Source organism: Bubalus bubalis, chromosome 16 (assembly GCF_019923935.1).
Source record: "Bubalus bubalis isolate 160015118507 breed Murrah chromosome 16, NDDB_SH_1, whole genome shotgun sequence".
Taxonomy (NCBI): domain Eukaryota; kingdom Metazoa; phylum Chordata; class Mammalia; order Artiodactyla; family Bovidae; genus Bubalus; species Bubalus bubalis.
In genome coordinates, this window is record NC_059172.1 from 24,311,050 (window position 1) to 24,337,995 (window position 26,946).

At 40.3% G+C, this 26,946-nt stretch overlaps 1 long non-coding RNA gene across 5 annotated transcripts in view; it reads left to right on the plus strand.

Moving 5' to 3' along the window:
- LOC112579592 overlaps positions 1-26,946 on the plus strand; it is a 207,892-nt gene that overhangs the window by 138,182 nt on the left and 42,764 nt on the right. Inside the window, exon 1 of one of the 5 annotated variants that reach the window (XR_006545281.2) lies at positions 20,002-20,050. The exons of 3 other annotated variants lie outside the window; for them this stretch is intronic. This is a non-coding gene — a long non-coding RNA (uncharacterized LOC112579592). Of the gene's footprint in view, positions 1-20,001; positions 20,051-26,946 lie in introns of those variants that run through there. One more of the 5 variants, XR_006545282.2, reaches the window with a different exon arrangement.

Here is a 26,946-nt window from a genome sequence, read left to right on the forward strand (position 1 = left end):
TGTTAAGCCAATTGAATACATTTTTTCAAATATTTTATTTTTCATCTCTAGGAATTCCATTTGGTTCCTTTTTATGTCTTCTATTTCTCTCCTAGTGTGACAAGCAGTAACGTTACCTGCTAATCAGTTTTATCCTTTCAAGTTTAATTTTTAAACTTTGTTATGGCAGGTTTGGGCTTCCTGTGTGGCTCAGCAGAAAAGAACTTGCCTGCAGTGCAGAAGATGCAGGAGACATGGGTTTGACCCCTGGGTCAGGTAGATCCTCTGGAGGAGGGCATGCAACCCACTTCAGTATTCATGCCTGGAGAATCCCATGGACAGAGGAGCCTGGCAGGCTACAGTCCATAGGTCACACAGAGTTGGACACAACTGAAGTGACTGAGCACGAGCACGATGGCAGGTTTGGGCTTCCCAGGTGGTGCTAGAGGTAAAGAACCTGTCAATGCAGGAGATGTAAGAGACACAGGTTCAGTCCCTGGGTTGAGAAGATCCCCTGGAGGAGAGCATGGCAACCCACTCCAGTATTCTTGCCTGAAGCATCCCATAGACAGAGGAGCCTGGCGGGCTACGGTCCATAGGGTCACACAGAGTTGGACACAACTGAAGCAACTTAGCACTCATGCATTTATGGCAGGTTTATAGAAAGGCTAATTTATCCTAAGGATAGTTTAGTCCTAATACTTAAGTGTGAGTTTCTGGGGTCTTCACTATGTGCTCTGTGTGTTCAATGAGGAATTCCCACTCTGACTGCTGGAAACTCAAATGTCCTGTACCCTTGTGTGAGCTTTGGGAGTGAGTGAGCCGCAGTTTCCTGGTACTTTTTCCTTCTCTGGTAATTGTTCTGTGCCCAGCATTATGGAGGAGCAGTGTAAGCCTTTGCAGGTTAGCAGTAAGCCAAGTTTTCGAGGGGCCTTGTCTGCAGTGTCTGGCAGTCATTCTTCGTGAAGCAGTCTCTTTACTGGTACTCTGCTTCATACATTTCAGCCACCTTTACCCCACAACTTGGATTTCTGTCTCCTCATCTCAATGAGAATACAGGATTCTTTTAACATTTCTCTTCCCTGAGAAATGGAACAGAAAGTGCCTATAGGCAGAAAGCCCAGATGATTCTAGGATTCATCTTATTTTCCTTTATTTTGTGACTGCAAAATTCTGTCCTTGTTTTGCTATATTGGAATATGTATATTTTGTCTAATTTTATGGCTGCTTATGACAAGAGGACAAGTCCTGTACCAGTCAATCATTGTGACAAAAAACAATATCTCTAATTTTTAAGGGCATTTCTCCAACTGAAATTATCTGAAAACCATCCCTATATATCTGTTTCTAAACCATATACGCATAAATACTAGGTTGAATTATGTAAATAAAACATTATTTTTTTAAAGAGGTAGTTTGAACTATAAACAAGTCATTGCCATATGTCCAGATATTCTAGAAAAGAAAGTTTTGAATATGTCCCACTTTTGGATCACCATGTCACAATCCTGCTATCACATCATATGCCTATAATCTGAGAAGGACTTATGTAATAAAGAAGACATTATGAAACAAAAAGATTTGGAGGTAAAGAACCACCTAGAAATAAACTCAAAAGCCATGTGTGTGTGTCGTGGGGATTGAGTGCTAAGGGAAGGTGTTGCAAATCTGGTAGCATCTGGAGTTACTGTGCAGAATTAGTTAAGTATTCTGGGAACTGAACATTAGTGGGGCTATCTTGAGAATAAAATCCATTAATGAATTTGCTTCTGGACTCTTTGTTCTATAATTTTAAGTGATTCAGTCAGTTGGAAACTCATTTGGTGATGTAGTTGACCTTTAGTAAACCTCAGTGTACTCACTAATGTATCAAAAGAATTACTGGTAATGCATCCTGATGATAGATTAACACCATAATGTGCCACTGGAGTAGAGCTTTCATACTATATTCCTCCAAAGGACTGTCCAGGGAATGATAGATCCCAAAGATGATTCCACTTAATTAGCCTGGAAAGTGCAATGATACCATGAACTGTTTTACTTCTTTAGATATAGGATCATTCGGAGATAGGTCTAGCATGGAGAGGGCGTCCCTTGTGGTTCAGCTGGTAAAGAATCCACCTGTGATGCAGGAGACCTGGGTTCGATCCCTGGGTTGGGAAGATCCCCTGGAGAAGGGGAAGGCTACTCACTCCCCTATTCCGGCCTGGAGAATTCCATGGACTGTAGAGTCCATGAGGTTGCAGAGTCGGACACGACTGAGCGACTTTCACTTTCACTTTCACTAGCACAGAGAAGTTGATCCCTGTGTCTCCTAGAGAGAGACTGTTCTGTTCTCTAGAATTTTCCTACAGAAAAGTTTCCATTTTGGAGTTTCTTAGCTTTATACGTTCTCAGTAATCAATTTGAATATGTTCTATGCCTAGAATTAGATTGCAAGCATATATCAGAGATGCTGTTAAGCAGCTGTTTTTAATGGAGCCTGGCCAGCCAAACACATACATCAGATATGGTGCAGGGTGTTACTTTCATTCTCTTAGTGTGGAGTGGAGAGGTAGGACTGAGAAAATAATTTGAGAGTCAAGGCTGTGGGTAATGAGCAGATTTTATGGTAGCAGTTACCTAAAAGATTGTTTTGAGAAAGATTCTGAGGCAATAGTCAGGTGCTGCAGGAAGGTATGCCATGATCAATTAATGGTGACTGCTCTCGAAATCTGGGTAGAAGAGAAAGTGGAAGCACTATTTTATCCCTTGCAAGTGGAATCCAAGATTGCTATAAATTATATTTTAAGAAAAGAGAAGCATGGGCCCCACAAGTACAGAGTGAGATTGCAGTGCTATACTGCGATGTGCTTGAAAGTTAAGCTCTAAAATTTCAGTATGGGCTGGGTAAGGAAGGTGATATATATGCAATAGTGAGGGAAGATTAGAGAGAGTATGAATGGCTTTATTGAATGGAAAATATCAGAGTGAATTTTAGATTTCCTTGGAGATGATTTTCATGCATAGAAAAGGCTATTTTTGGTTATTTTAAAGTAATATTCTATTTATTTAATTTATAAATTCAGAAACTTTGTTTTTCCTTTAGTCTTGGTTCATCTTATTTTTCTATTTTTAAGTAGAGCAAATTTTGATTATTATTTTGACTAGTTTGGTTTAATTTACAAGCTTGGTCTATTAAGTTGCTTCAAATCTTTTAAACTTCATTTAACCTATTTCCTTTTTAAACAGTTCAAAGGTACAACTAATAGTCAAAATTGTCCCAAATACTTAAACATTTCCAGAAAATCTAATACATTCTATATGGTGAATCAAAAAGTATTTACCAAGATTAAATACCATTATATTTTTCAAACAGAAAAAGTTTAAGAATAGTTGCTCAGTGAACACAAGGCTAATCTGTTAGATCCTTTGAAGTGTCAAATTATTTTAAATATTAGAGTTAATTTAAATATATAATGTAGACTCCTAAGTTCAAATTAAGTCCTTAGCTTATCATCTTGTAACCTCTTTATTTTAAAAACAGATAAAGATTGTTTGCTTTAATATAGAATTTTTAAAAATCCCCATATAAAAACCCAATAGAAGACAGATATTAAATCTTTCATGGGATATCAAGGTATAAAGTATGAAAGCTAGTTATTCCAGGATTCCAAAGGTCCATGGAAAACACTAGATTTCCATGAAATATATTTTTCAAAAATTACTTCTGTTGCAAACTTGGGCTATAATTATTCAAAACAAAGAAGATTCCTAGCTTCTGGGAATCCCACTGTTTTTTCCAAAGTGAGGTAAGAATCATTATAACACAGAAGTAACCATTTAAAGTGTGCAAATCAGTGGCATTTAACATGTTCACAGTGTCGCACAATCATCACCTTGACTCATTATCAAAATTTTCTCGTCACCCAAAAAGGCAACCTTATACCCATTGATCAATCATTCCCTAGCCCTTTTCCAGGTGGCATTAATAGTAAAGAACACACCTGTGAATGCAGGAGACATGAGATGAGGGTTTGATCCCCAGGTTAGAAAGATCCCCTGGAGAAGGACATGACAAACCACTCCAGTATTCTTGCCTGGAGGATCCCATGGCCAGAGGAGCATACAGGCTACAGTCCATAGGATTGCAAAGAGCTGGACATGATTGAAGCAATTTACCATGTTTGCATGTATCAACCCTTGGCATCTACTATTCTGCCTTCTGTCTCTATGGATTTACCTATTCTGAATATTTCTTATAAATTAAACCATACGATATATTGCCTTTTATGTCTGGCTTCCTTAAACTAGCATAATATCTTCAAGGTTCATTCACCTTGTAGTAGGTATCAATTCTTCATTCCTTTTTATGGCTGACTAATATTCCATTGTATAGATGCACCATGTTTTTATCCTGTCCAAGAACTGATGGACATTTGAGTTATTTTTACTTTTTGGCTATTGTGTATAATAGTGCTTCTCATGTACAAGTTTTTGTTTAAATACCTGTTTTCAACTCCTCATTTTGAGGAGCTAAGAAACTTATTCACATTTAACAGCTAATACTGGAATTGGGATATAAATTTGGACTTCATGGTCTAAAATGTATGCTTTTTCCAGGGGATAGCAATATTTTCCGGGGGAAAAAAGAGCCAAGGAGATAGTCTTTTTTTTTTTTTTTTTTTGCAAAAGGATTTGAAACTACCATTTTCCTTTCATAGAAGAATCTAATGGAATTGGATTATTCCTCACATTCTAAAGTAGTCTATAATTAGAAAGGGATAGAAAAGACTTAGAGAAGAAAGAGATATGATCTATTATAAATCATCCCTATATTTACATATAGACACTGTTTCTCCTACTTTCTTTCAACTCCTGTCACGGGCTTCTGCTTTATAAATATTATTGACTAATATATCAGTTAGCTATTATCTGGAGGAAAAAGTCTCTGAGAGCAAGCAGCATCATGCTTTCATGCTTTGTCAGTGTCCTTTTGTAAATGATTCCCTCTAGTGGCTTGAAATTTTTGTCACTATGTTGACAAGATTTCTGTCTCGAAAAATGTAAGCAAGAGAGACCCAGTATATTTGTTATTGACAGTAATGAAAATCACAAGAGCAAAGCAATAATTCTGAAGGTTTCTGACTGTCATCACATACAGGAAACCAGGGTGATCTTTTAAAATATTTATCACATCAAGCTACGTCCTGACTTTACATTCCAATTAGAATAAACCCCAAACTCTTTTCTGTGCCTTATAAAACCACGAAGACTTGAAGCCTACCTGTTGCTCCGTACTCTTGCTGGAATGTCAACCATCGGGGTTCAGGAACTTCCTGAGTCTGCGTCACTGTTTTGTCTCCAGCACTGGAATAATGCCTGGGAAATGGCTGGTGCCATCAGAAGCATGTGAATGGCTGAATGGATGTCTTCTCTTTCCACTCTCTTGGTCTGATCTCCTCTCCTTTTTCAATACCTTGAGCACATCAAACTCCTTATTGAATCATGGCCTTGGCATTTGCAATCCCCAGTTAGCTGGAATTTTCTTCTCCAGATCATCGCATGTGGAGGAAGATTTTTCACACCCCTCAGGTCCCAGGTACCATGAAGAGATCATGTGAAGTAGATCCCTGCCCCTTTCATTATATCCTGTCACATCCTTCTGTATGATTCCTTCACAGTCACAGTTTGCAAAAGCTTATTGATATATTTGCTTGTTTCACGTTTGATTTCCCTCAAGATGGCAAAATGTCAAGGTCCAAGTCTTGCCTACTCCTTATAGTATATTAAGTACATAAGGCAGTGTGTACTATGTGGTGGTCCCTCTTTCGTTATAAATGCATTGAATAAGTGAACCAATGGCATAACACTGGGGAATTTTCAAAGTAAGTTCAAGTTGATTGACTGTAATAATCTTCAACAATCTCAGTGACCCTGATTTTATCAGAGGTCCACTTGGATTACTACATTTAGGAGGAAGAATAGAGCAGAGTTACTTAGCCCTGTGGCTTCCCTTTGGAACAACATTGGGATGGATCACTTAGCTGACTTGTCATAGGTTGGCCAAGTAGGTGAAGTTTTGAATGATTTCAAACATCCCTTGGCAATGTATGACTTCCATGCCATACTGTGAGAAAGGCCTAAGCCGTATGGCCTTTGGTACACTAATTTTCAGTGGTTAACTCAACTGATGGACCCCAGGAAAGGACTAGATATTCTTACAGCTCTATCAGAGAGCAAAGCAGTTTAAATGCAAAGAGCCCAAACTTTGGAGTTGAAACTTGATTTGAATTTTAGCTCAGATACTGAATAGCAGTATAACCCAAAGTGAAAGAAAGTGAAGTCGCTTAGTTTTGTCCGACTCTTTGCGACCCCATGGACTGTAGCCTACCAGGCTTCTCTGTTGATGGGATTCTCCAGGCAAGAATACTGGAGTGGGTTACCATTTCCTTCTCCAGGGATCCTCCTGACCCAGGTCTCCCACACTGGGGGCAGATGCTTTAACCTCTGAGCCACCAGGCAAGTATAACCCAAGGCAAGTGATTTAACCTCTCTGAACTTTAGTGTGTCTTTACCTAAAATGCATGAAGAATAATGAATGCCACACAGAGTTGTAGAATAATTAAGCTGAGACTAAGGTAAAGATCGGAGAAGGCAATAGCACCCCACTCCAGTACTCTTGCCTGGAAAATCCCATGGACGGAGGAGCCTGGTAGGCTCCAGTCCATGGGGTTGTCAAGAGTTAGGCACGACTGAGTGACTTCACTTTCACTTTTCACTTTCATTCGTTGGAGAAGGAAATGGCAACCCACTCCAGTATTTTTGCCTGGAGAATCCCAGGGACAGAGGAGCCTGGTGGGCTGCTGTCTATGGGGTCGCACAGAGTCGGACACAATTGAAGCGACTTAGCAGCAGCAGCAGCAAGGTAAAGATCCCCTGATATTTGCTGGGGTGCTTAACTGTTTATGTAAAGGAAAGGCACATTCCTAAGGGAACAGGATGTGAAAAGGCTCTGAGACAGGAGACAGACTATGTCCCATCTGAAACACTGAAAGATACATGATCTGAGCCAGTGAGCAAAAAGGAGGCCAATGGGAGATGATGCTGGAGAGGCAGGAGAAGTGAAACATGCAGGGACTTAGAGCAATGGGAAATCAGAAAACAGTTTCAAGCAGGGAGTAACACAATTCACGTTTCACTTTGTCTTTGTTTTAATGTTTTGGCCATGCCATGGGGATCTTAGCTCCCCAACCAGGGACCAAACCTGTGCCCTGCAAAGTGGAAGCTTGGAATCTTGACCATCAGACTGTCAGGGAAGTCTCTCACTTTGTTTTTCATGTGTAACATGCTAAATGTTTCATGATTCATGAACTACTGGGTTAAGTTTTGAATTCAGATCTGCTGACTTCAGAGTTTCACCTTTTCCCCATAAACCACCCTAGCATCCTCAACAGGTCCACATTTGTCCTTTGATAAGGGCTTTAAATGTCAAATCCACTAGCTGTGTGACCTCTGGTAAATTATTTATCCTTGCTATATGCCATTGCTCACATCTCTAAGACTGTCACTATGTGTACTCAGTCGTGTCCAGCTCTTTGTAGCCCCGTGGACTGCAGTGTGCCAGGCTCCTCTGTCCATGAACTTTTCCAGGCAAGAATGGAAATTTTAGTATGAAATTTTTGAAATTTAAGTATGAGTCTTTCTTTGGGTTACTGTGAGGTCAAAATAAGCTAGAGGGGCTTAGAGCTCTTAGAAAGAAAATAACAACATAAATTTAAGGAAGCTGGTGTTGTTTTTAATGTTATGGTTGAAAGGTGATGGATTTACACCATGAATTCCCCTGTATAATTTACTTTGTAACGGCAAAATAAAATGGCCCTGAAGAAGTCTAGACATAGCTGGCCTCCCTGGTATTAGTAAAGCTGAATAATACAGGGGGGTTGCCATTTCCTACTCTAGAGGATATTCTCAGCCCAAGGATCGAACCTGCATCCCCTGTGGTGGCAGGAGGATTCTTTATAACTAAGCCACCTGAGAAGTCCACATTTTGAAACTTAAATGAGTTGTAAATGTTTGGCACAAGGTACATACTAAATATCTATCTGCTACAACATCATGATCATTATTTACCCTTAGAGATAGGGTCAGGGTAAATATAAGATACTTTAGGCGGCTAATGAGGAACTTGTTTTGTGAGAGGTGCTTCTTTCTTTATCTCTCAGTTGAATTCTACCAAACAAGCTGTTTGTACAAGGCGGAAAGTCAAGAGACACGTGTCCTAACCTCACCTCTGCTGAAAATTACTTTCATCTCATTGGACCAGTTATTTATCTCTGATTCTCAGTTTCTCCGTCTGTAATGGGAATTGGAAATTTTAGTATGAGTCTCTCTTTGGGTTACTGTGAGGTCAAAATAAGCTAAAGGGGCTTAGAGTTCTTAGAAAGAAAATAACAACATAAATTTAAGGAAGCTGGTGTTGTTTTTAATATTGTGGTTGAAAGGTGATGGATTTACACCATGAATTCCCCTGTATAATTTGCTTTGTAACGACAAAATGAAATGGCCCTGAAGAAGTCTAGACATAGCTGGCCTCCCTGGTATTAGTAAAGCTGAAGAAATATCAATTAAGATAAATGTCCCAAGACAAAAATATCATTAGCTTTTTGATTCAAGAAGAATCTAAATATCTTCCTCAGAACTCAGATAGTCGTTCATAAATTTCCTCCAGTGTGTTTCTGTGACTCAGAGGCAAGAATGCACTGTATCCATTTTATAAGAGAGCAGCTGACTTGCCTAGGGTCACATAGTAAATCAGCAGCAATTAGAATCTATTATTTCTTGATTTGGAGTTCAGAATCAGAACTTACTAGACTTAATTGATATCGCAGCTTGATTTTGGAATTCAGTTGTCCTTTCTGTTAAACTGTGTCACAAACCATCATGGCAGAATAATTCTGAGATTTCTTCCCACTTAACCTGTCGGTCACAGCCATCTATGTGCTGTGCTGTGCTTAGTCACTCAGTTGTGTCTGACTCATTGAGACCTCACAGACTGTAGCCCACCAGGCTCCTCTGTCCATGGAGATTCTCCAGGCAAGAATACTGGAGTGGGTTGCCATGCCTTCTGCAGGGGATCTTCCCAAACCAGGGATCTAACCCTCATCTTTTATGTCTCCTGCATTGGCAGGCAGGTTCTTTACCCCTAGTGCCCCCCGGGAAGCCCACATATAATATATATGAAAGTAAAAGTCACTCAGTTGTGTCCAACTCTGCAGCCCCATGGACTATACAGTTTGTGTATTTCTCCAGGCCAGAATACTGGAGTGGATAGTCTTTCCCTTCTCCAGGGGATCTTCCCAACCCAGGCAACAAACTCAGGTCTCCCACATTGCAGGTGGATTCTTTACCAGCTGAACCATGAGGGAAGCCCAGGGATACTGCGTTGAGTAGCCTATCCCTTCTCCAGGGTGTCTTCCAAACCCAGGAATTGAACCAGGATCTCCTGCATTGCAGGTGGATTCTTTACCAGCTGAACCATGAGGGAAGCCCAGGGATACTGCGTTGAGTAGCCTATCCCTTCTCCAGGGTGTCTTCCAAACCCAGGAATTGAACCAGGATCTCCTGCATTGCAGGTGGATTCTTTACCAGCTGAGCTACCAGGGAAGCCCCTGTTTATGTGATGAGCTTGCTATTTGCCAGTTATGCTGCTGTTTTTTTAAGGATCTGCAAATACTTGCCTCAGAGCAGGGCCAACTGAAGACCAAGTTGTGAAAGAGGCCAAGCTTGTTTTGTTATTCATCTCCTTGGACCAGTTATTTATCTCTGATTCTCAGTTTCTCCATCTGTAATAGGAATTGGAAATTTCCCATTTCCAGTCCCAAAGCCCCAGTTATTTCTGGTCTCCTTTTATCAAGATCTACTGTAGTTATTCTCCTCCCACCTTTTTACATCAATGTTTACCTTTCCAATGTTCTGTTTCCAGTGCCTGTGAGAAATGAATTCTTAATATGTTAAGGGAGGTAATAAGTACTTAGTTGAACTATCACAAGAATTTTCTGAATCCTAGATTTTTATACCTAAGGATGATTTAATTTTTATTTTTCTGTCTTCTATAGATTCATTTTCTAAAAAAAAGTAGCTTTCAAGCCAACTGCATATATTAAGTAATAATTAATCTGTTTTCTCATATTTAATTAACAAGGGACTTAAACAGCTGCTATACAGAGCTCCTGATCAGCATGAGATCTAAGCAGTATGACCATCCTGAGATTATTCTATCCAGTGAAAAATAAGGAAATTTCCAGCCTTGCCATATGCAAATGGAGAACTTCAATTAGGCTTTAAAAATAGCAAATATTTTGCTCTTGAAAATCTATGTTCTTTTGTTTAAAAATACTTCATTTTTGGAGACCTAGGCTAGGAAACACCGACTTAATCAAAGTCATCGGTCTGGCTAAATGTTAGGGTAAACATTTTTAGGAGTTCTCAAGGTCTATAAAGACTTTTTTTTAGGGTCAGCATCTTAGCTGAATGTTCAGGAAACATTTTTACCATAATGCACAAATATTTGCATTAACTGATAAATGCCAGGAATTAATAAGTCAAGAGAAATAAATTTCTGCCCTTTGCCTTAACAAAATCACAGTGTAGGGAGAGCAGACTTTAAGCATTCTTTATTTATGAGTAGTTTCTGATTTCTAACTTCCACCTCTGAGGAAATGTAAAACAAAATCTATGACCAAATAAAATAATGAGGAAAATGAGGAATGCAGCTACTTTGCCTATAGAAAAGTTTAGTCGTTGTTTGTCAAGAAAGAACCATGGGCCCTTCCTCCTAAAATGTTTCCATTGGGCTTTATAAGATATTTAATTTCATCCTTGGCTAGGATTTCATTTAGCATTGCTACAAGAAACATTCATAAGACTTTTTTTTTTTCTATTTTGTCAATTAATTTGTGGAGAGAAAATCTTTTCTACCTGAAGCTTGATATATAAGAAATGAAACCCTATCATATCCCCACACTGATTGAGCCTTTCAGATTTATTATCCAGATATATCACATCACATCACATTATATCATATCATAGTGTGACTCAAAATTAGTTTTTCCAGTAAGTAAACACTAAACTCTTCAGCCTGACCTAGGAGATGCTATTGTTGTGTTATAGGAGACAGAGTAAATTTAAACCTGACCGCATGTTCTTTAATTCTTAGTTTACTTTCAAGGATCTATTTAAGTACTGCTTCTTCCAAGAAGGACTTCCCAGGTGGCACAGTGGTAAAGAATCCACCTGCTAATGCAGGAGATGTAAGAGATATAGATTCGATCCCTGGGCTGCTGTGGGAAGATCCCATGGAGGAGAAAATGGCAACCCACTGCCATATTCTTGCCTGGAAAATTCCATAGACAGAGCGGTCTAGCGGGCTGCAGTTCATGGGGTTGCAAAGAGTTGGACACAGCTGAGCACAGATGCACAGGGGTCTTCTGAGAACCCTTACCTGCTGGCACTGGCTGGATATGAATGCTTTTTTTCCCCCTGTGAACCCTATATCATTTTAAAATTCTCTTATATGCTGTCTTAAATAAGAGTCATGTACTTATTTTATTTCTTGCAATAGATGGAGGATTCTTTTAAGTGAGGGCCTTTTTTGCAAGACTATGTTCACAAAGAGTGTAGATTAGCAGAGTCCTTGATTATATGTACTCATTGAGTGAGTGAATGAACTCAGTCCTTACTTCTTAATATTGGGGAACCAAAGTACATATATCTCTTAGTGTTCAGTGTATTGTGAGCTATTTACTTGGGCCATAAGATATTTGGAAGAAATGATCTGATGCTGCTGGAAATGGAGATGGGGCTAATGAGGGCATTTAAAATTTTTTTGTTTTGTTTAATAAAAAACTCGCCAAAAACAGTGGGAAGGAGAGAGAAAAGTTTCCATGGCAACCTCCAACGCTGTACCTCTGAAGATTCAGTTTATACATTTAAAAAAATGTGCCTTCATTTATTCTTCCCATGGAGACTGGGCCTTAGTTAACTGCTAAAAAGTTTTATGGAGGAGGTTTTAATGATACCTGCCAATTTGGGGGAAGGTAAAGAGGAAAGAAAGCTTACCATAGCTGGTGAAATATACCCAGATTTCTGCACTTTTTGACTTCCCAGAATAAATGTGTATGAGTGATGACAGGAGGAGTGAAGGTGGGGATGATACCTTGTCCAGAAGAAATATGACTAGAATGACCTAATGCCATGTTTGTACACATTACCCATCTCATTATGTGGTTGTTTTAGTCACTAAGTCAGGTCCAACTCTTTTGTGACCCCATGGACTATAGCCCGCCAGGCTCCAGGCAAGAGTACTGGAGTGGGTTTCCATTTCCTTCTCCAGAGGATCTTCCTGACCCAGGGAACAAACCCATGTATCCTGCGTCTCCTGCATTGGCAGGCAGATTCTTTACCACTGAGCCACTTGGGAAGCCCCCATTTCATCATACTGTTAGCTTGAAAGAAGCCTTAGTAAACACAGTTACATTGATCATCAAATGCAACTCTTTTTTGGTGTAGGAAATACATGAGTTCAAAATCAACATATGTTTATCAAGAAAGGTAGAGGGATAAATCTTGACATTAAAGTTAATTAAAAAATCTTAGCTGCCCAGGCATTTACTAGCCATATGGAATTGAAGAGTTACCTAATTTTCCACAAGCCAATGTTTTGTCATGTGTATAGCAAGGACAGTGCCTACCCCATTGGGGGTTTTGTGACATTTAAAAGACCAGAACAGGTCAAGACATACACTAAGATCTCAGAAAGCGTTAGATGATGATGATAGTGATGTAATGATGGGAGTGATAGTAGTGATGTGGTGATGATTTCCTTCTGTAAATAGTACTATGTTATGCATCGAGAATAAAACAAATCAAATCTTACATAGGAAATGCCCTCATGGAGACTGTGATTTAACCTGGAATATGTGACTGTCACAGTACAATTAAATAGTAATATAGTCCAAACTCCTAAGACAACATCAAAGGCCCTGATTATGTTTCCTACTACCCTTCTCCTCTTCCTTTCCTGCCACCACTCCCAACACAAGTTGACATCCACACGCAAGCCATACCAGTTACTCTCTACCCTCTGAGCCCAACACCAACACCCAGCTCTCATTCCTCTGCCTTACACATACCACTTCTTTTTGATCTGCTCTTCCCCTCTTCATTCACCTGTTGATCTATCCTTCAGAACTCGACTTCTTGAAACTGTCCCTACATCTCTTCTGGGTCCCAGAGCACTCATATTTATCTCTGTTAAGAAGCATTTCATTACATCAACATTTATGATGCATGTGCCACCCACTGAAATAGGAATGGGATACAAAACCCAAGAAATTATGAGATCTGACCTGGGGAATTTTTGCTTTTATTTTTTACTATTCTCCTTGCCCTTAATGACAAATGTTGTCATATTTCTTTATCCTTTTTTTTTTCTTACCTTAAGGATGAATACAGGGTCTGACATGTAATAGATAATAAAGGTTGATGGGATAAAAGAAAAATTGATAGACTAAAAGAAGGGGTTCCCTGGTGACTCAAATAGTAAAGAATCTGTCTTCAATGAAGGAGACCTGGGTTCCATCCCTGGGTCAGGAAGACCCCCTGGAGAAGGAAATGGCTACCCACACCAGCATTCTTGCAGGGAGAATTCCATGGACAGAGGAGCCTGACAAGCTACAGTCCATGGAGTCACAGAGTCAGACAGCACTGGACAACTGACACTGTCACTTTCAGGATAAAAGAAAGAGATGGAGGCATTTAGCACAGAGAATAGTTACACCAAATACACTGTCAGTGGTAGTGAAGAAGGAGAATTCAATAAGTTAGGTGATAGGAGGTGGAGGTTAGGTAGACAGATACTCTGATTCCAACAAGGTTGTGTTCATTTTGAAGGCATGCTTGGTGGGATACTTTTTTCACAAACGAGTGGGCACACCGAATGTAAGCTGTCTCATTTAATCTTATAAGCATATTGGAAAGAGGAACTCAAGCCGGTGGCTGCAGAGGGACAGTTATTGCATGGATTTGAACGTGTCTTGATTCTCTTTCAAAGCCAATTTTGTTGCAGAATATTCATTGTTTTTATAATCATGTGGAAGTTATTCCTCTATTTGTGTAGGCCATGTAGGAGTGAATAAAATTAAAAGTCACCATTTTTATGCCCAGTAAGTGACTGGATTGTACTTTAAGCAAGGGTAAGCCTCCTAAGTAGAGAGGCATGGCTGAAGGACAGGTTCCCAGTATTTGAAACACCAGATGTCTGTCGCCCGGGGGAGAAAGTCTCCACTAGAGAGGAGAGGGTTTTATATTTTTATTTTACTTTTTCCTTTTGGGTGATGCTTGTTTATTTCTTTCTTTTTCATTTGTAGACAATATTTATTGAGCCCCCAGGCTATTTAAGGCACCATGCTAGGTGCTAGGACTGAAGTGGGGCCTAGATCAGATCTGTGCAGAGATATTTAATGTAGATTAACAGAATTTCTAAAAGAGGATAATAGCAGATGTAGGCCTAGTCCCCAGTGTATACCCTGCCACAAAAATCTATCCCCCACCTCTCTTTTCCAACCCCAAAGCAGTTTTATACAAAAGAAGTGACCTATTTTGAACCTGAGTGGTAGGGTGCATTTACTGTTTCACGAGCCTCTGTGTGAAAAAAATAAAAGAAAAAAACAACATTCTGTTGGTTAGAATTGTAAGCAAGTCTTCCCAGCCAGGAGCAAAAATGATGACATCATTTTTCTTGTTTTTTTTTTTTTTTCTTTCTTTTTTCGGTCTCCACTACTATACTGAAGAAAAAGGAATCATTTTCCTTTCTCCCTTTCTCACCAAAGCTGGTGAAGGAGGCTTGTCTTTTGCTATTAACAGAACTCTACCCTATTCTCAAGGAATCTTAATAAGTGTCACCTAAGAAGGACCTCGGAGAAGGCAATGGCACCCCACTCCAGTACTCTTGCCTGGAAAATCCCATGGATGGAGGAGCCTGGTAGGCTGCAGTCCATGGGGTCGCTAAGAGTCAGACACGACCGAGCGACTTCACTTTCACTTTTCTCTTTCGTGCATTGGAGAAGGAAATGGCAACCCACTCCAGTGTTCTTGCCTGGAGAATCCCAGGGACAGGGGAGCCTGGTGGGCTGCCGTCTCTGGGGTCGCACAGAGTTGGACACGACTGAAGCGACTTAACAGTAGCAGCAAGAAGGGCCTAAGGAATGAAACTCCAGGAAGATGCTAGAGGTGAAAACACCAAACTCCTCTCTGCAGAGCTGGCACCGAGTGCCCACCGAGCTCAGCGGAGAGGCTGCACTGGAAATCTGGACTGGGTGCCACGCTTTCTCAAAGCAGGTGTGGTTGATCTATTAAATCCACAAGGAAATACTTCTGTTGTAGTAAGTGACCAACTGCCACATGGATGCAGATGTTAATAAAACATTCTTCCCACCAGATTACTCATTTGTGAAGGCTTTGGTAATAACCAAAATTATCAACATGGTATTACTAAGGGAAAAGGGCTGAGATTTGGTGATAGAACTTTTGGTTGTAGATTAATTTAACCTCTAAATACAACTTATATTTCCTTTTAACAATTGTGTCCTTTATATGTTGTTTTTACCGAAAATCGCCGTATTTGAGCCGTGGAAAAACACATGAACTTTGACATTAAGGCACTAAAATTCCTGCACACTATGGAAGCTGCCCAGGGTTATCAAGTTAGGAAGCGGTGGAGATGGAGCTGAGACTGTTTGCCATCCTTTGCAAATGTGTTGATCTCAGAATATAATACTGCTTATGACTTTTCATTGGTTTCAGGAGTTTCCAGTAGGGCTTCTTAAAATCAGGCAGTATATTTAATATTACTGATGAGGAATTAAACATGATTTAAGACCATGTTGCAGAGATGAGATGATTTGATCATAGGATACAACAAACCGAGGAATTTTCCTCTTAGTAGCACTGTTTATAAAATGAGCTATGATAGATTTTGCACGAGACTACAAAATAATCATACCCTTTATTGTGTATTTCCCCAGCCATTTTGCTTTATTAATGGTTGTACTTTCAAATGTTGAGTTTTTACATCGCTGTTAATATAATATGTCTTTAAATCACTACTTAAAAAAAAAAGAACTATTTAACATTGGCCCCTCTTACATTAACTGCTCTTGCCATGTATTTTAGATGATCTCCAAAGCTTTCTGTCAAACATGCAAAACACAACCCAAAGGACTGTCATTTTCACACAGGAGAACCACGTTGCATCTTTAGTCCACATTAGATTGACATGCCATGGTCTAATTCAATTGAAATGGAAAAATATTTTTATCTTTTATATTCAATATATTGTACTTGGTTTGGGTGAAACAATGAAGGAAAAATGAGTGGGGAGCTTAAAAATTCAGTGGAAGAGAAAGGTATACAAACAAGTAATGGAAATACAAGGCTGGATGAAATACATATTATTTATTCATTCATACATATTATAGGTAAATACATTGCTATGGAAGCAAAAGTGAAAAAGCAATTAAACTTAATAGGAAGACTGGGGAAAGTGTCACAGAACTGTGACAGCTGAGCTGGGTTTTCACGAATGGGTTGGATTTTCTTCTGTAAAGAAGTGGGCAGGGGCTGGCACTCTGGGCTGAGAGAATATCAAGGGCAGGCAAAGATAAAGCAGTGTGAAAGTATGTCTAGGAAACCACACATGGCTAAGGGAATTGGAAATATGACTAGAGAATTGGAATAAAATTGAGGTGGACCAGGGCAGCAGCAGCAGTAGCGGTACTTGGTTTGCCAGACTTAGCAAATAAAATTCTCTTGAAAGGATTCCCTCAATAAATCTATTTCACATAAATTCTTGTTTTAGGTTTTGCTTCTAGGAGGCCTGAACTAAGGCTAAGTCCTGTATGATCTGGTTACTGCATACCTTGCTAATCTCATTTCATACTACTTTTTCTCCTGTGTATTTGATTTCAGCAGTGCTGGCCTCTTTGCTGTGTGTTGGTGTGCTAAGCATCTGCTAATTTTAGGGTATTTATACTTATTCTTCTCTCCATTTGAAACTGTAAATGTCAACAGTTAATGTCAGTCCCCTCTAGATCTTATTTATCTCTCTATCTATCCACATCTGCACCAATACCTACATCTGTATCTATATTTGCATCTGCATCTATCTTTTTATTGTTTTGGCCACATTAGCAGATTTTTGTATCAATGACACCCAATTAGTTAGATGTGTCTCAGATGGTAAAGAATCTGCCTGCGATGCCAGAGACCCAGTTCAATCCCTGGGTTGGGAAGATCCCTTGGAGAAGGGAATGGCAACCCACTCCAGTATCCTCGCCTGGAGAATCCCATGGACAGAGGAGCCTGTCTATAGTCCATGGGGCCACAAAGAGTCAGACACGACTGAGTGATTAAAACACAACACACACCAGTAACCATACCTTTGATTAGTTCCCTCCTAAAGTGACTCTGGGCTTGGTCCTATGGACTTGATCAGTTGGACATCAACACATGACATAAGCAGCAACTTCTTAAGTGCTGAAACATTGAGCTTTATCCTTTAGGATGCTGTTACCAACTTGTTCCAAGCTTGGGCTAGTCTGTTGAAGAGACCATATAGAGGAGTACCTTGGGTCTGACTGATAGCTTTAGATAAGCAACAGCTATGCCACTGAGGCCTCATAGGATCATCTAGCTCCAGTTGAGATGCCAAGTTATTACAGCTTTATCATTCAGGGGTGACCAGCCAAAAGCTGCCCAGCTGAACCCAGCCCAAATTGCAGAATCTTCTGCTTTATTGACTATGACAAAGCCTTTGACTGTGTGGATCACAATAAACTGTGGAAAATTCTTCAAGAGATGGGAATACCAGACCACCTGATCTGCCTCTTGAAAAATTTGTATGCAGGTCAGGAAGCAACAGTTAGAACTGGACATGGAACGATAGACTGGTTCCAAATAGGAAAAGGAGTATGTCAAGGCTGTATATTGTCATCCTGTTTATTTAACTTATATGCAGAGTTCATCATGAGAAACACTGGACTGGAAGAAGCACAAGCTGGAATCGAGATTGCTGGGAGAAATATCAATAACCTCAGATATGCAGATGACACCACCCTTATGGTAGAAAGTGAAGAGGAACTCAAAAGCCTCTTGATGAAAGTGAAAGAGGAGAGTGAAAAAGTTGGCTTAAAGCTCAACATTCAGAAAACGAAGATCATGGCCTCCAGTCCTATCACTTCATGGGAAATAGATGGGGAAACAGTGGAAACAGTGTCAGACTTTATTTTGGGGGGCTCCAAAATCACTGCAGATGGTGACTGCAGCCATGAAATTAAAAGACGCTTACTCCTTGGAAGGAAAGTTATGACCAGCCTAGATAGCATATTGAAAAGCAGAGACATTACTTTGCCATCAAAGGTCCGTCTAGTCAAGGCTATGGTTTTTCCTGTGGTCATGTATGGATGTGAGAGTTGGACTGTGAAGAAGGCTGAGTGCCGAAGAATTGATGCTTTTGAACTGTGGTGTTGGAGAAGACTCTTGAGAGTCCCTTGGACTGCAAGGAGATCCAAGCAGTCCATTCTGAAGGAGATCAGCCCTGGGATTTCTTTGGAAGGACTGATGCTAAAGCTGAAACTCCAGTACTTTGGCCACCTCATGCAAAGAGTTGACTCATTGGAAAAGACTCTGATGCTGGGAGGGATTGGGGGCAGGAGGAGAAGGGGACGACAGAGGATGAGATGGCTGGATGGCATCACTGACTCGATGGATGTGAGTCTGAGTGAACTCCAGGAGTTGGTGAGGGACAGGGAGGCCTGGTGTGCTGTGATTCATGGGGTCGCAAAGAGTTGGACACAACTGAGCGACTGAACTGAACTGAACTGAACTGAAGCAAATCAGTGGTTGTTACTTTAAACCTCTGATTTGAGGGTGTTTGGTTACATAGCAATTGATAAGTGATAGAGTTATAGCATACTTATTTGGAAAATATTTGTCCCTTATATGATCATTCCCAACACCTCTATTGCAGTAACCCTAACCCTAGCCAGAGTCATCTGTCATTTATTCTCTCCATAATCTAACATTACATGGGTTCAATTCCTGGGTGGGGAAGATCCCCTGGAGGAGGGCATGGCAATCCACTCCAGTATTCTTGCCTGGAGAATCCCACAGAGAGAGGAGCCTGGTGGGCTACAGTCCACGGGGTTGCAAAGAGTCAGACACGACTGAAGCGATTTAGCATGCATAATCTAACATTATTCTACGTACTGTAATCTAATTATTTAGGAAATCAAGTGATTTGCTGAAGACTTTGACTTGCAGCCAGATTGTTTCATCACTCTCTTTCCTTAGTTTCCTAAGGGATCTTAACTAGTTTCATTCTACCTTTTTATTCCTCACCAGGTATCTTCCCTTGATCTTGTGGTATTTCTCAAGTTTACTCCAGTTGTATTGACCATAAAGAGTTAAAAGACACTCAGTGCTCAGAGGTGCCTGGAGAATCCCAGGGACGGGGGAGCCTGGTGGGCTGCCGTCTATGGGGTCGCACAGAGTCGGACACGACTGAAGCGATTGAGCAGCAGCAGCAGCAGCAGCAGCAGCAGTGGTCAGAGGACTAATTAGCTAAACTCTTCTAGTTTAAATTTTTTAATCTTTAAAATGGGATGGTTGGGATGTATTTATATTCTTGGTCATCCTCAACCAGGTTCAATATTTAATCTTTAACCCATATGGTAATTTTCCTATTGTTTCTATTTCTGTATTGCTTTTTAAAAAGTCCATCCCATTAGACTTTAATTTCATGGGTAAAGTATTCTGTTTGTTAAAAGGAAAAAAAAAAAGAATTCTAGAGCTATTGAACATAATTTTCAGTTGTGGTGCTTCAGGATTCCAAATTTAGGTATAAAGTTATTACACAAAGCATTTTACTAACTGAGCTGAGCTCCAGTTTTCCAATTTATCTAATGGTCTTTTCCTTTGTAGATTTGCTGATATGATGAAATAATGAAAATATGGGCAGCTCCTATAAGATAAGGTAGGCAATAAATACATGATAATCATTATCATCATGATAAATATTAATTTTAACAAGGTGAGTCTCTCATGCACATTCTTCCAGCTAAGTCTGAAATTATGGACCTATTCTGATACATTTTGAAGAATTTATATGATTTATTTCCCTGACATTTTATGGAAATTGAATGACATTGGAGGACTAATGATAATAATGCCTAGTAATTATTGAGCACATATCACATGGCAGGCACCACTCTAAACATTTCACATGTATTAACTTGTTGAATACTCACAAGAACCCTGTTAGAGAGCATATGGGTTTTCTCCCTCTTTTACAGTAGAGGAAATAAGATGTGAGAAGTTAAGTAACTTTTAAAGGCAGCTCAGCTGATGGGGGCAGAATGAGACTCTTACCCAAATTAGTGTAGTTTTAAATCTATACTCATAAATAGCACTCAGCTGTGTACTCTTGCCTTTCCAAAATTCATTTTGAAGAGTGTTTGATGGATTACCTCTACCACAAACACCAGATTTCTTATTAAAATGGGTTTGTTCTTTGTTCTGTACACAGGCTTTCATTTATGATTTACATTGTTTTTATTCTGATTTCAGCTCAATGGGTAATCACCTTTTCTCAGCATCCATGACTAAATCTTACTCTGTGGAAAATGAAATCCATTGCTGCCTTCTCATCTCTCTCAGTGACAGGAGGAAACACCTGGAGTGAGACAAGAACTCTTTCCTGCTTGAATTATAGAATTGAGAGTACCTTAGAGATCATAATCTAACCCTCTCCCTGCATATACAAAGGAACTGAGGCCACAGATGATTCTGTTAATTTCATTATCTCATTAAGTCATTCATTCTACCATTCAGCAGTAGTTGAAGTGTCCTAAGAACAGTTTATGCGTATGTGTGTTCTCAGCTGCTCAGTCGTGTCCGAGTCTTTGCAGGCCCATGGACTGTAGCCCGCTAGGCTCCTCTGTCCATGGAATTTTCTAGGCAAGAATACTGGAGAGGGTTGCCGTTTCCTTTTCCAGGCGATCTTCCTGCCGTAGGGGTCGAGCCCACATCTCTTGCCTCTCCTGCATTGGCAGGCGGCTTCTTTACCACTAGAGCCCCTTGGGATGCCCAGGAACCAGTCTGTACTTTGCACTGAAACAAGTTATTTCCCTGAGAGCTGTGGAGAATGTCAGTAGATACCCTAGGAGTTGAGGGCAGCTGAGAGCTCACAATCCAACACTAAGAGGACTTTCAGATTGCCACGATTTCTAAAATGCTGGGGTCACATTTTAAATAAAATGCTTCAGAACTTCCCCAAGTATTGCTGGTTTCCCTCCTCTAAGTTGTTTTAAGTCCCCAAGTCATATCATATTTCTAACAAAACATTTTTGCTCAAATCTAAGTTTTTTAAAAGGACACATGTCAATTCGTCATACTCTTGGGGCAAAGACAACTCACTTTGAGCTATTCAGTGCATTTATATTGAGTTTTTAAAATATATGCCATTTTAGTTAACTCATACTGTACTTGAAATTGCTTTTCAGAAGGAGTAAGCGACCATTTCAAACTATGCTATTTAGAAAGAACAATTTCATTTTAAACAATTCGCCACAGGTCAGCTCATTTCAGAACTCCTGGAATCCAGTGGCCTATCATTATGACAGTTAGTTGAAATTCTCCATGGAAGAATTTCTATCCTATATTCTGACATAATGGAAGGATCTAAAATGTTACAGACATATCACTTTCTTCTTTTTCCTAATACAAACATTCATTTGCCTGCAATTTAAAATTTTAAAGTTATTTTTCAAGATCCATCATCCTTGGCTTGCTTACAACAGGGTTGTTATGGGAATTTCATGGGGTGATTTAGTGCTATTGAGGCATTTTTTACTTATATAAGGATACATGCTAGGGGTTACTGTGTGCTGGGAATTATGCTAGGTGTCTGAGCTACAAAGACAAAAACATGGAAGAGAGTTTGACAGAGTGATGGAACTAAATGTTTTAGAGTCTATGAGTCTATGTCTATGAGTCAGACATATTGTTGGGCACTCTATATATGCCAGTTCATCTAGCTTTTTAACCCTATGGGGTATGTATTCTGATTTTTCAGATATAGAAGCTGAGCTCAAAAATATCAGTAAAACTCAGATCACTCAGTTTAATAAATATGATGGAGGATAAATATGGCATCATGTAATATTTATTAGTTTATGTGTATGAATTCTAAAATGGAATTATAAACAAATGACCTGGGAACTAAGGAGAACACAAATTATTCTTTCTAGGGTGCTGCTCTAAAGTTAGGTTTTGGGAGTTGTATGAGAAAGAGGTGGAACTAGTGGACTTCTGGATTAAAAAAATGGAATAAAGAAGTTCTTTCAAAGATGAAACAGTGCGTTAGGGAGTAGTCAGGCATTTCTAAGGTATAGAATACATTGCATGAGGGGTTGCAGAGCAGAGTGGGCCTGCTGCTGCTGCTGCTAAGTCACTTCAGTCATGTCTGACTCTGTGCGACCCCATAGACGGCAGCCCACCAGGCTCCGCTGTCCCTGGGATTCTCCAGGCAACAACGCTGGAGTGGGTTGCCATTTCCTTCTCCAATGTATGAAAGTGAAAAGTGAAAGTAAAGTCACTCAGTTGTGTCCGACTCCTAGCGACCCCATGGACTGCAGCCCACCAGGCTCCTCCATCCATGGGATTTTCCGGGCGAGAGTACTGGAGTGGGGTGCCATTCCCTTCTCCAGAGGGGGCCTAATAAACGCTAATACCGTATCAGTCCACATCCTTAAGTTTTCCTCTGCTTTCCCCTGAAGCTTTTGTAGACTGCTTCTCAATTTCAACAGGAATCTCTGCTTCTCTGCCTGGTAACGTTTTTTGGCAACAGAGACCTTTGTTCAACTGCAGATGGGTGCAACCTGGATGTGTGAGAAGGTTAACAACCTCAGGAATGACCCTCAACCAATGGGAGAAGGGAAATAGGGGTTCATGCTTTAGTCCCTTGGTCCCTTGGAAGGGAAACCTGAGACTGATGCCTCAGGGGCCCTCTGGTAGAACTGAACTGCAGCTGCTTGGCTTTTAAATGAACATTTTAGGGTCTTTTCTCACTTTCCTGTCTTATTATTCTTTACATCTGGTATTCACTTATCCAGGTAAATTTGCCTTTACCTGAGTCCTTGTTTTAGGGTCTGCTTTGTGAGTAGGTGGGACTCACAGTAAGATGGCAGGAAAAGTGGAAGCAGAGAAAGAGATAGGTAGGAGTCCCTCCTTATATGTTAAGAGACATGGACTTTACCCGAAGGAGGGGGAAGTCATTAAAGGCTTTAAAGAGGAAAATAATGTCAAGTTTTAATTACTTTATTTTTTTTTCTTTTTAATTTAATTTTATTTTTAAACTTTACATAATTGTATTAGTTTTGCCAAATATCAAAATGAATCCACCACAGGTATACATGTGTTCCCCATCCTGAACCCTCCTCCCTCCTCCCTCCCCATTCCATCCCTCTGGGTCGTCCCAGTGCACCAGCCCCAAGCATCCAGTATCGTGCATAGAACCTGGACTGGCACAAGTTTTAATTTAGAAAGATTACTCAGGCTATGTGGTTAAGATATAGTGGAAAGGTCAAGGTTGGCCAGGGAGACTATTGGGGGAATTTTTGCAGTCATTGAGTAGATCTCAATTTGAGTTATTGATGTAGGATTGGTGACAGATTGAGACTTTTAAGATAGTATATGAAAGGGGATGGTTAGTGCATGTATCAGCCAAGATAACAGCAAGAAATAGATGTATATTCAAAATAGATTAATTTAAAGAATGTGTAATAAAGGAACTATTATAATAATTGTTTGCAGGATGAAGGAAAACCATGAAAGATAGTATCCCAAGGCAGGTAAAAGCAGAGGAACTTATTCTACCCTAGACTCAAAAGGACACTGCCCAAGAAATGGATTCCAGAGCCTAAAGGAGAGGGTAGTACAGACAAGTCCCCTTGAATGGAGGGTTGACCAGTCCTGAGGCTGAACCAGTCCAATGACACTCTGTGGGGAGGAAGCCAGAGGAAGAAACAACTAGATTTATTTCTCTTCCCATTAGTATCCTGATGCAGCTTTCCACTGACCAAACCAATTGTAAATCAGAGTTTAGGTCACATGTTGATGTAGACCATGCAAATCTGCCACCTGGGATGAAGGGCAGAAGGTCAAAGGAAAAGGGTAGATCTGGAAGGCAAAAGAAAGATAGCGCACAGTGTCCAGCAGCAAGACCTAGGGACCAGAAAGCAGAATCAAATGATTTTGGACAAAAATTAGAGGGAAAAGAAGGGAAGACCCTGCCTGCCTTGCAGAGGCTTTCTTAGTGTGCTCTGTAATGGTCTCCTGTCTAGGTGAGAGGTGGGTAGTGCACTTGGATGGGGTGTGATGGCATGGGCGCTGGGAATAAGCAGGCTGAAAAGAGTGTGAGGCTATGAGATCAGAGATGGGATTAGTGTCTTTGCTTAGTCCAGGGATTGTTGTATCTAGGTGGCCTGAAGCTGCATAGAATATATGTATGAGTGCATGTGTGTGTGTGTGCTCAGTCGCTCAGTCATTCTGACTCTCTGCAACCCCATGGATTGCAGCCAACCAGGCTCCTCTGTCCATGGGATTTTCTAGGCAAGAATACTGGGTGGGTCCCCAAGCCCTCCTCCGGGGCATCTTCCCAACCCAGGGATTGAACTTGTGTCTCTTGCATCTCCTACACTGGCAGGCAGACTCTTTACCACTGTGCCGCCTGGGAAGCCTGTCATGCTGCAGTCCATGGGTCGCAGAGTCAGATACGACCGAGTGACTGAACTGAACACTTGGGAAACCCTGACTTAGACTAAAATGAAACGTCTCTAAAAGTTCCTTTTTTCTCTGAAAATTAAGGTTAGAAATGACACTTTCACATCCCACATGTCTACTTCTCAGCTCTGAAGTACATGTGAAGACACACACAGACACACACACACACACACACACAATTGTGAACTTGTGATGCTGGAAAGTACACTGGTTTTGATAATATTTCTATTAAGCATCTGGTGATACGTCCTAAGAAACTAGAGTATTCATTTTCCTGTTCCTTGCAGGCCAGGGAACATGTAGCCATCTGAAACTTTTTTGTGTTATTACTGTGAATAGTTCAATTGCATATAAGTGGGAAACAGGACTACAGTCATACTGAAGAGGTTTCTGGGCAATCAGTGTACTAGCAAAGACTCCTGCCTTCCTGGGGAACAGAATCCATCAGAACCAGGTCTGTCTCACTTTGCTAGACAGACAGTATGTCTGAGAAAAGCCTTGGTCTTTGAGTTAGCGACTCAAGGTTCAAATCCTGACTTTACGTCTTCCCTATGTAAGATTTAACTGACTACACATACCTTCAGTTTCCTATCTGTAGGATTCAGAAAATGAGTCTGGCTTACTTTCTGCAATTGCTACAAGGCAATTTATGCAAAGCACAGTTGTTTACTGCATATTTCTATATAAGAACTATCTATGTCTATTTATATATAGATAGTTTCCATTGTTTCCCCATCTATATCTATTTCTATACAAAGAATTATCACTATTTATTTTGTTATAACTTTCTACCTGGGAGAACAGAGTCCTTTGTTCCCATGGCTTGTAGACTTTTAGAAGAAAATGCTAAATTCTAGGTGGAAACATTGCTATGAGCATGGGCTATTTGTTCAGATGGATTTGGGTTTTAGGCCAGGCTCCTCCATTTATCAACTGTTCAAATCTAGGCAAGTTCCTTAAATTCCATTCAATTTCCATATCACTAAACTGAGAATAATAATATTCATGTCACAGGATTATTGCAAGTAAGTTAGATAATACACAAAAAGGATTAGCATTCACCACAGAGAGTGAGAGCTCTGCAAATGGTAAATATATTTCATTGGCTGGTTAGCTTCTTTTCTCCTTATCCCAGTCCTATTTCCCAACTCTCCCCATCCCTTCCTTTTTCTCCTCCTCTTGCCTGAGTCTAAACCCTCAGGGATTCTAGACTGAGTATAATAAGACACTTGGCCTAGGGATGAGTCTAGAAACTTTATATATGTTAGTCTATTTCATCCTCACAAGAAACTTAGATATAGTCCCCATTTGACACATGAGTAACCAAGGCTCAGAGAGGGTACATTATTACCAGAGTCACATAGCTGATAATTGGTAACACCAGTTTAAACATGGATTTGCCCAGCTCCACAGTTCTTCCTACATCTCCGTTCTGGCTCATGCAAAATTAAATGCGATTATGTAGCAAAGGAAAACACTTTGTAATGTGTGAAGTGATACATGTGAAATGCTCTTATTTTACATATTGTAAAAATGTTAACAATTACACTACTGGATTGGCACAGAGGCCTTTAACATACAGTCTGACTTGCACTCACCAGGCAGATGAGGCTCTTTGGTTCTACACTGACCGACAGGGTAGACTGAGCAAAAACTTCGAGGGGACTATTCAGTGTTCCCTGTCTTTTCAGGCAGAGGGAAGGACAAGTAAGACAGGCCAGCAGTCTACTTCCTCCCCGTGGTGCCATTGAGAATCAGCTGTGAATGGTGAGGGAGTGGGTCCACATGTGACCCAGAATGTGGTTTCCATCAACAGGCAAGGTGGCTTCCAGGAATCTCAGTCCCAGAATAGTTAAGGAGGGTAACAATGGGAAGCGCACAGCACATCCGGCTTGATACCAGGGTATGGGGATGGCCCACTGCCTGGGTCTATAAAAGCCATTTACTGAGCTAAGAACTTAGCTGAAATAATAATTTAAGCAACCAATTAACACAACAGCTGGATTTTTAATTCTTTTTTTTTTTTTTTAATGTCTTCACAAGTGAACTGCCTTCTAAAAAAACAATGACCTATTTTTAAACTCACAT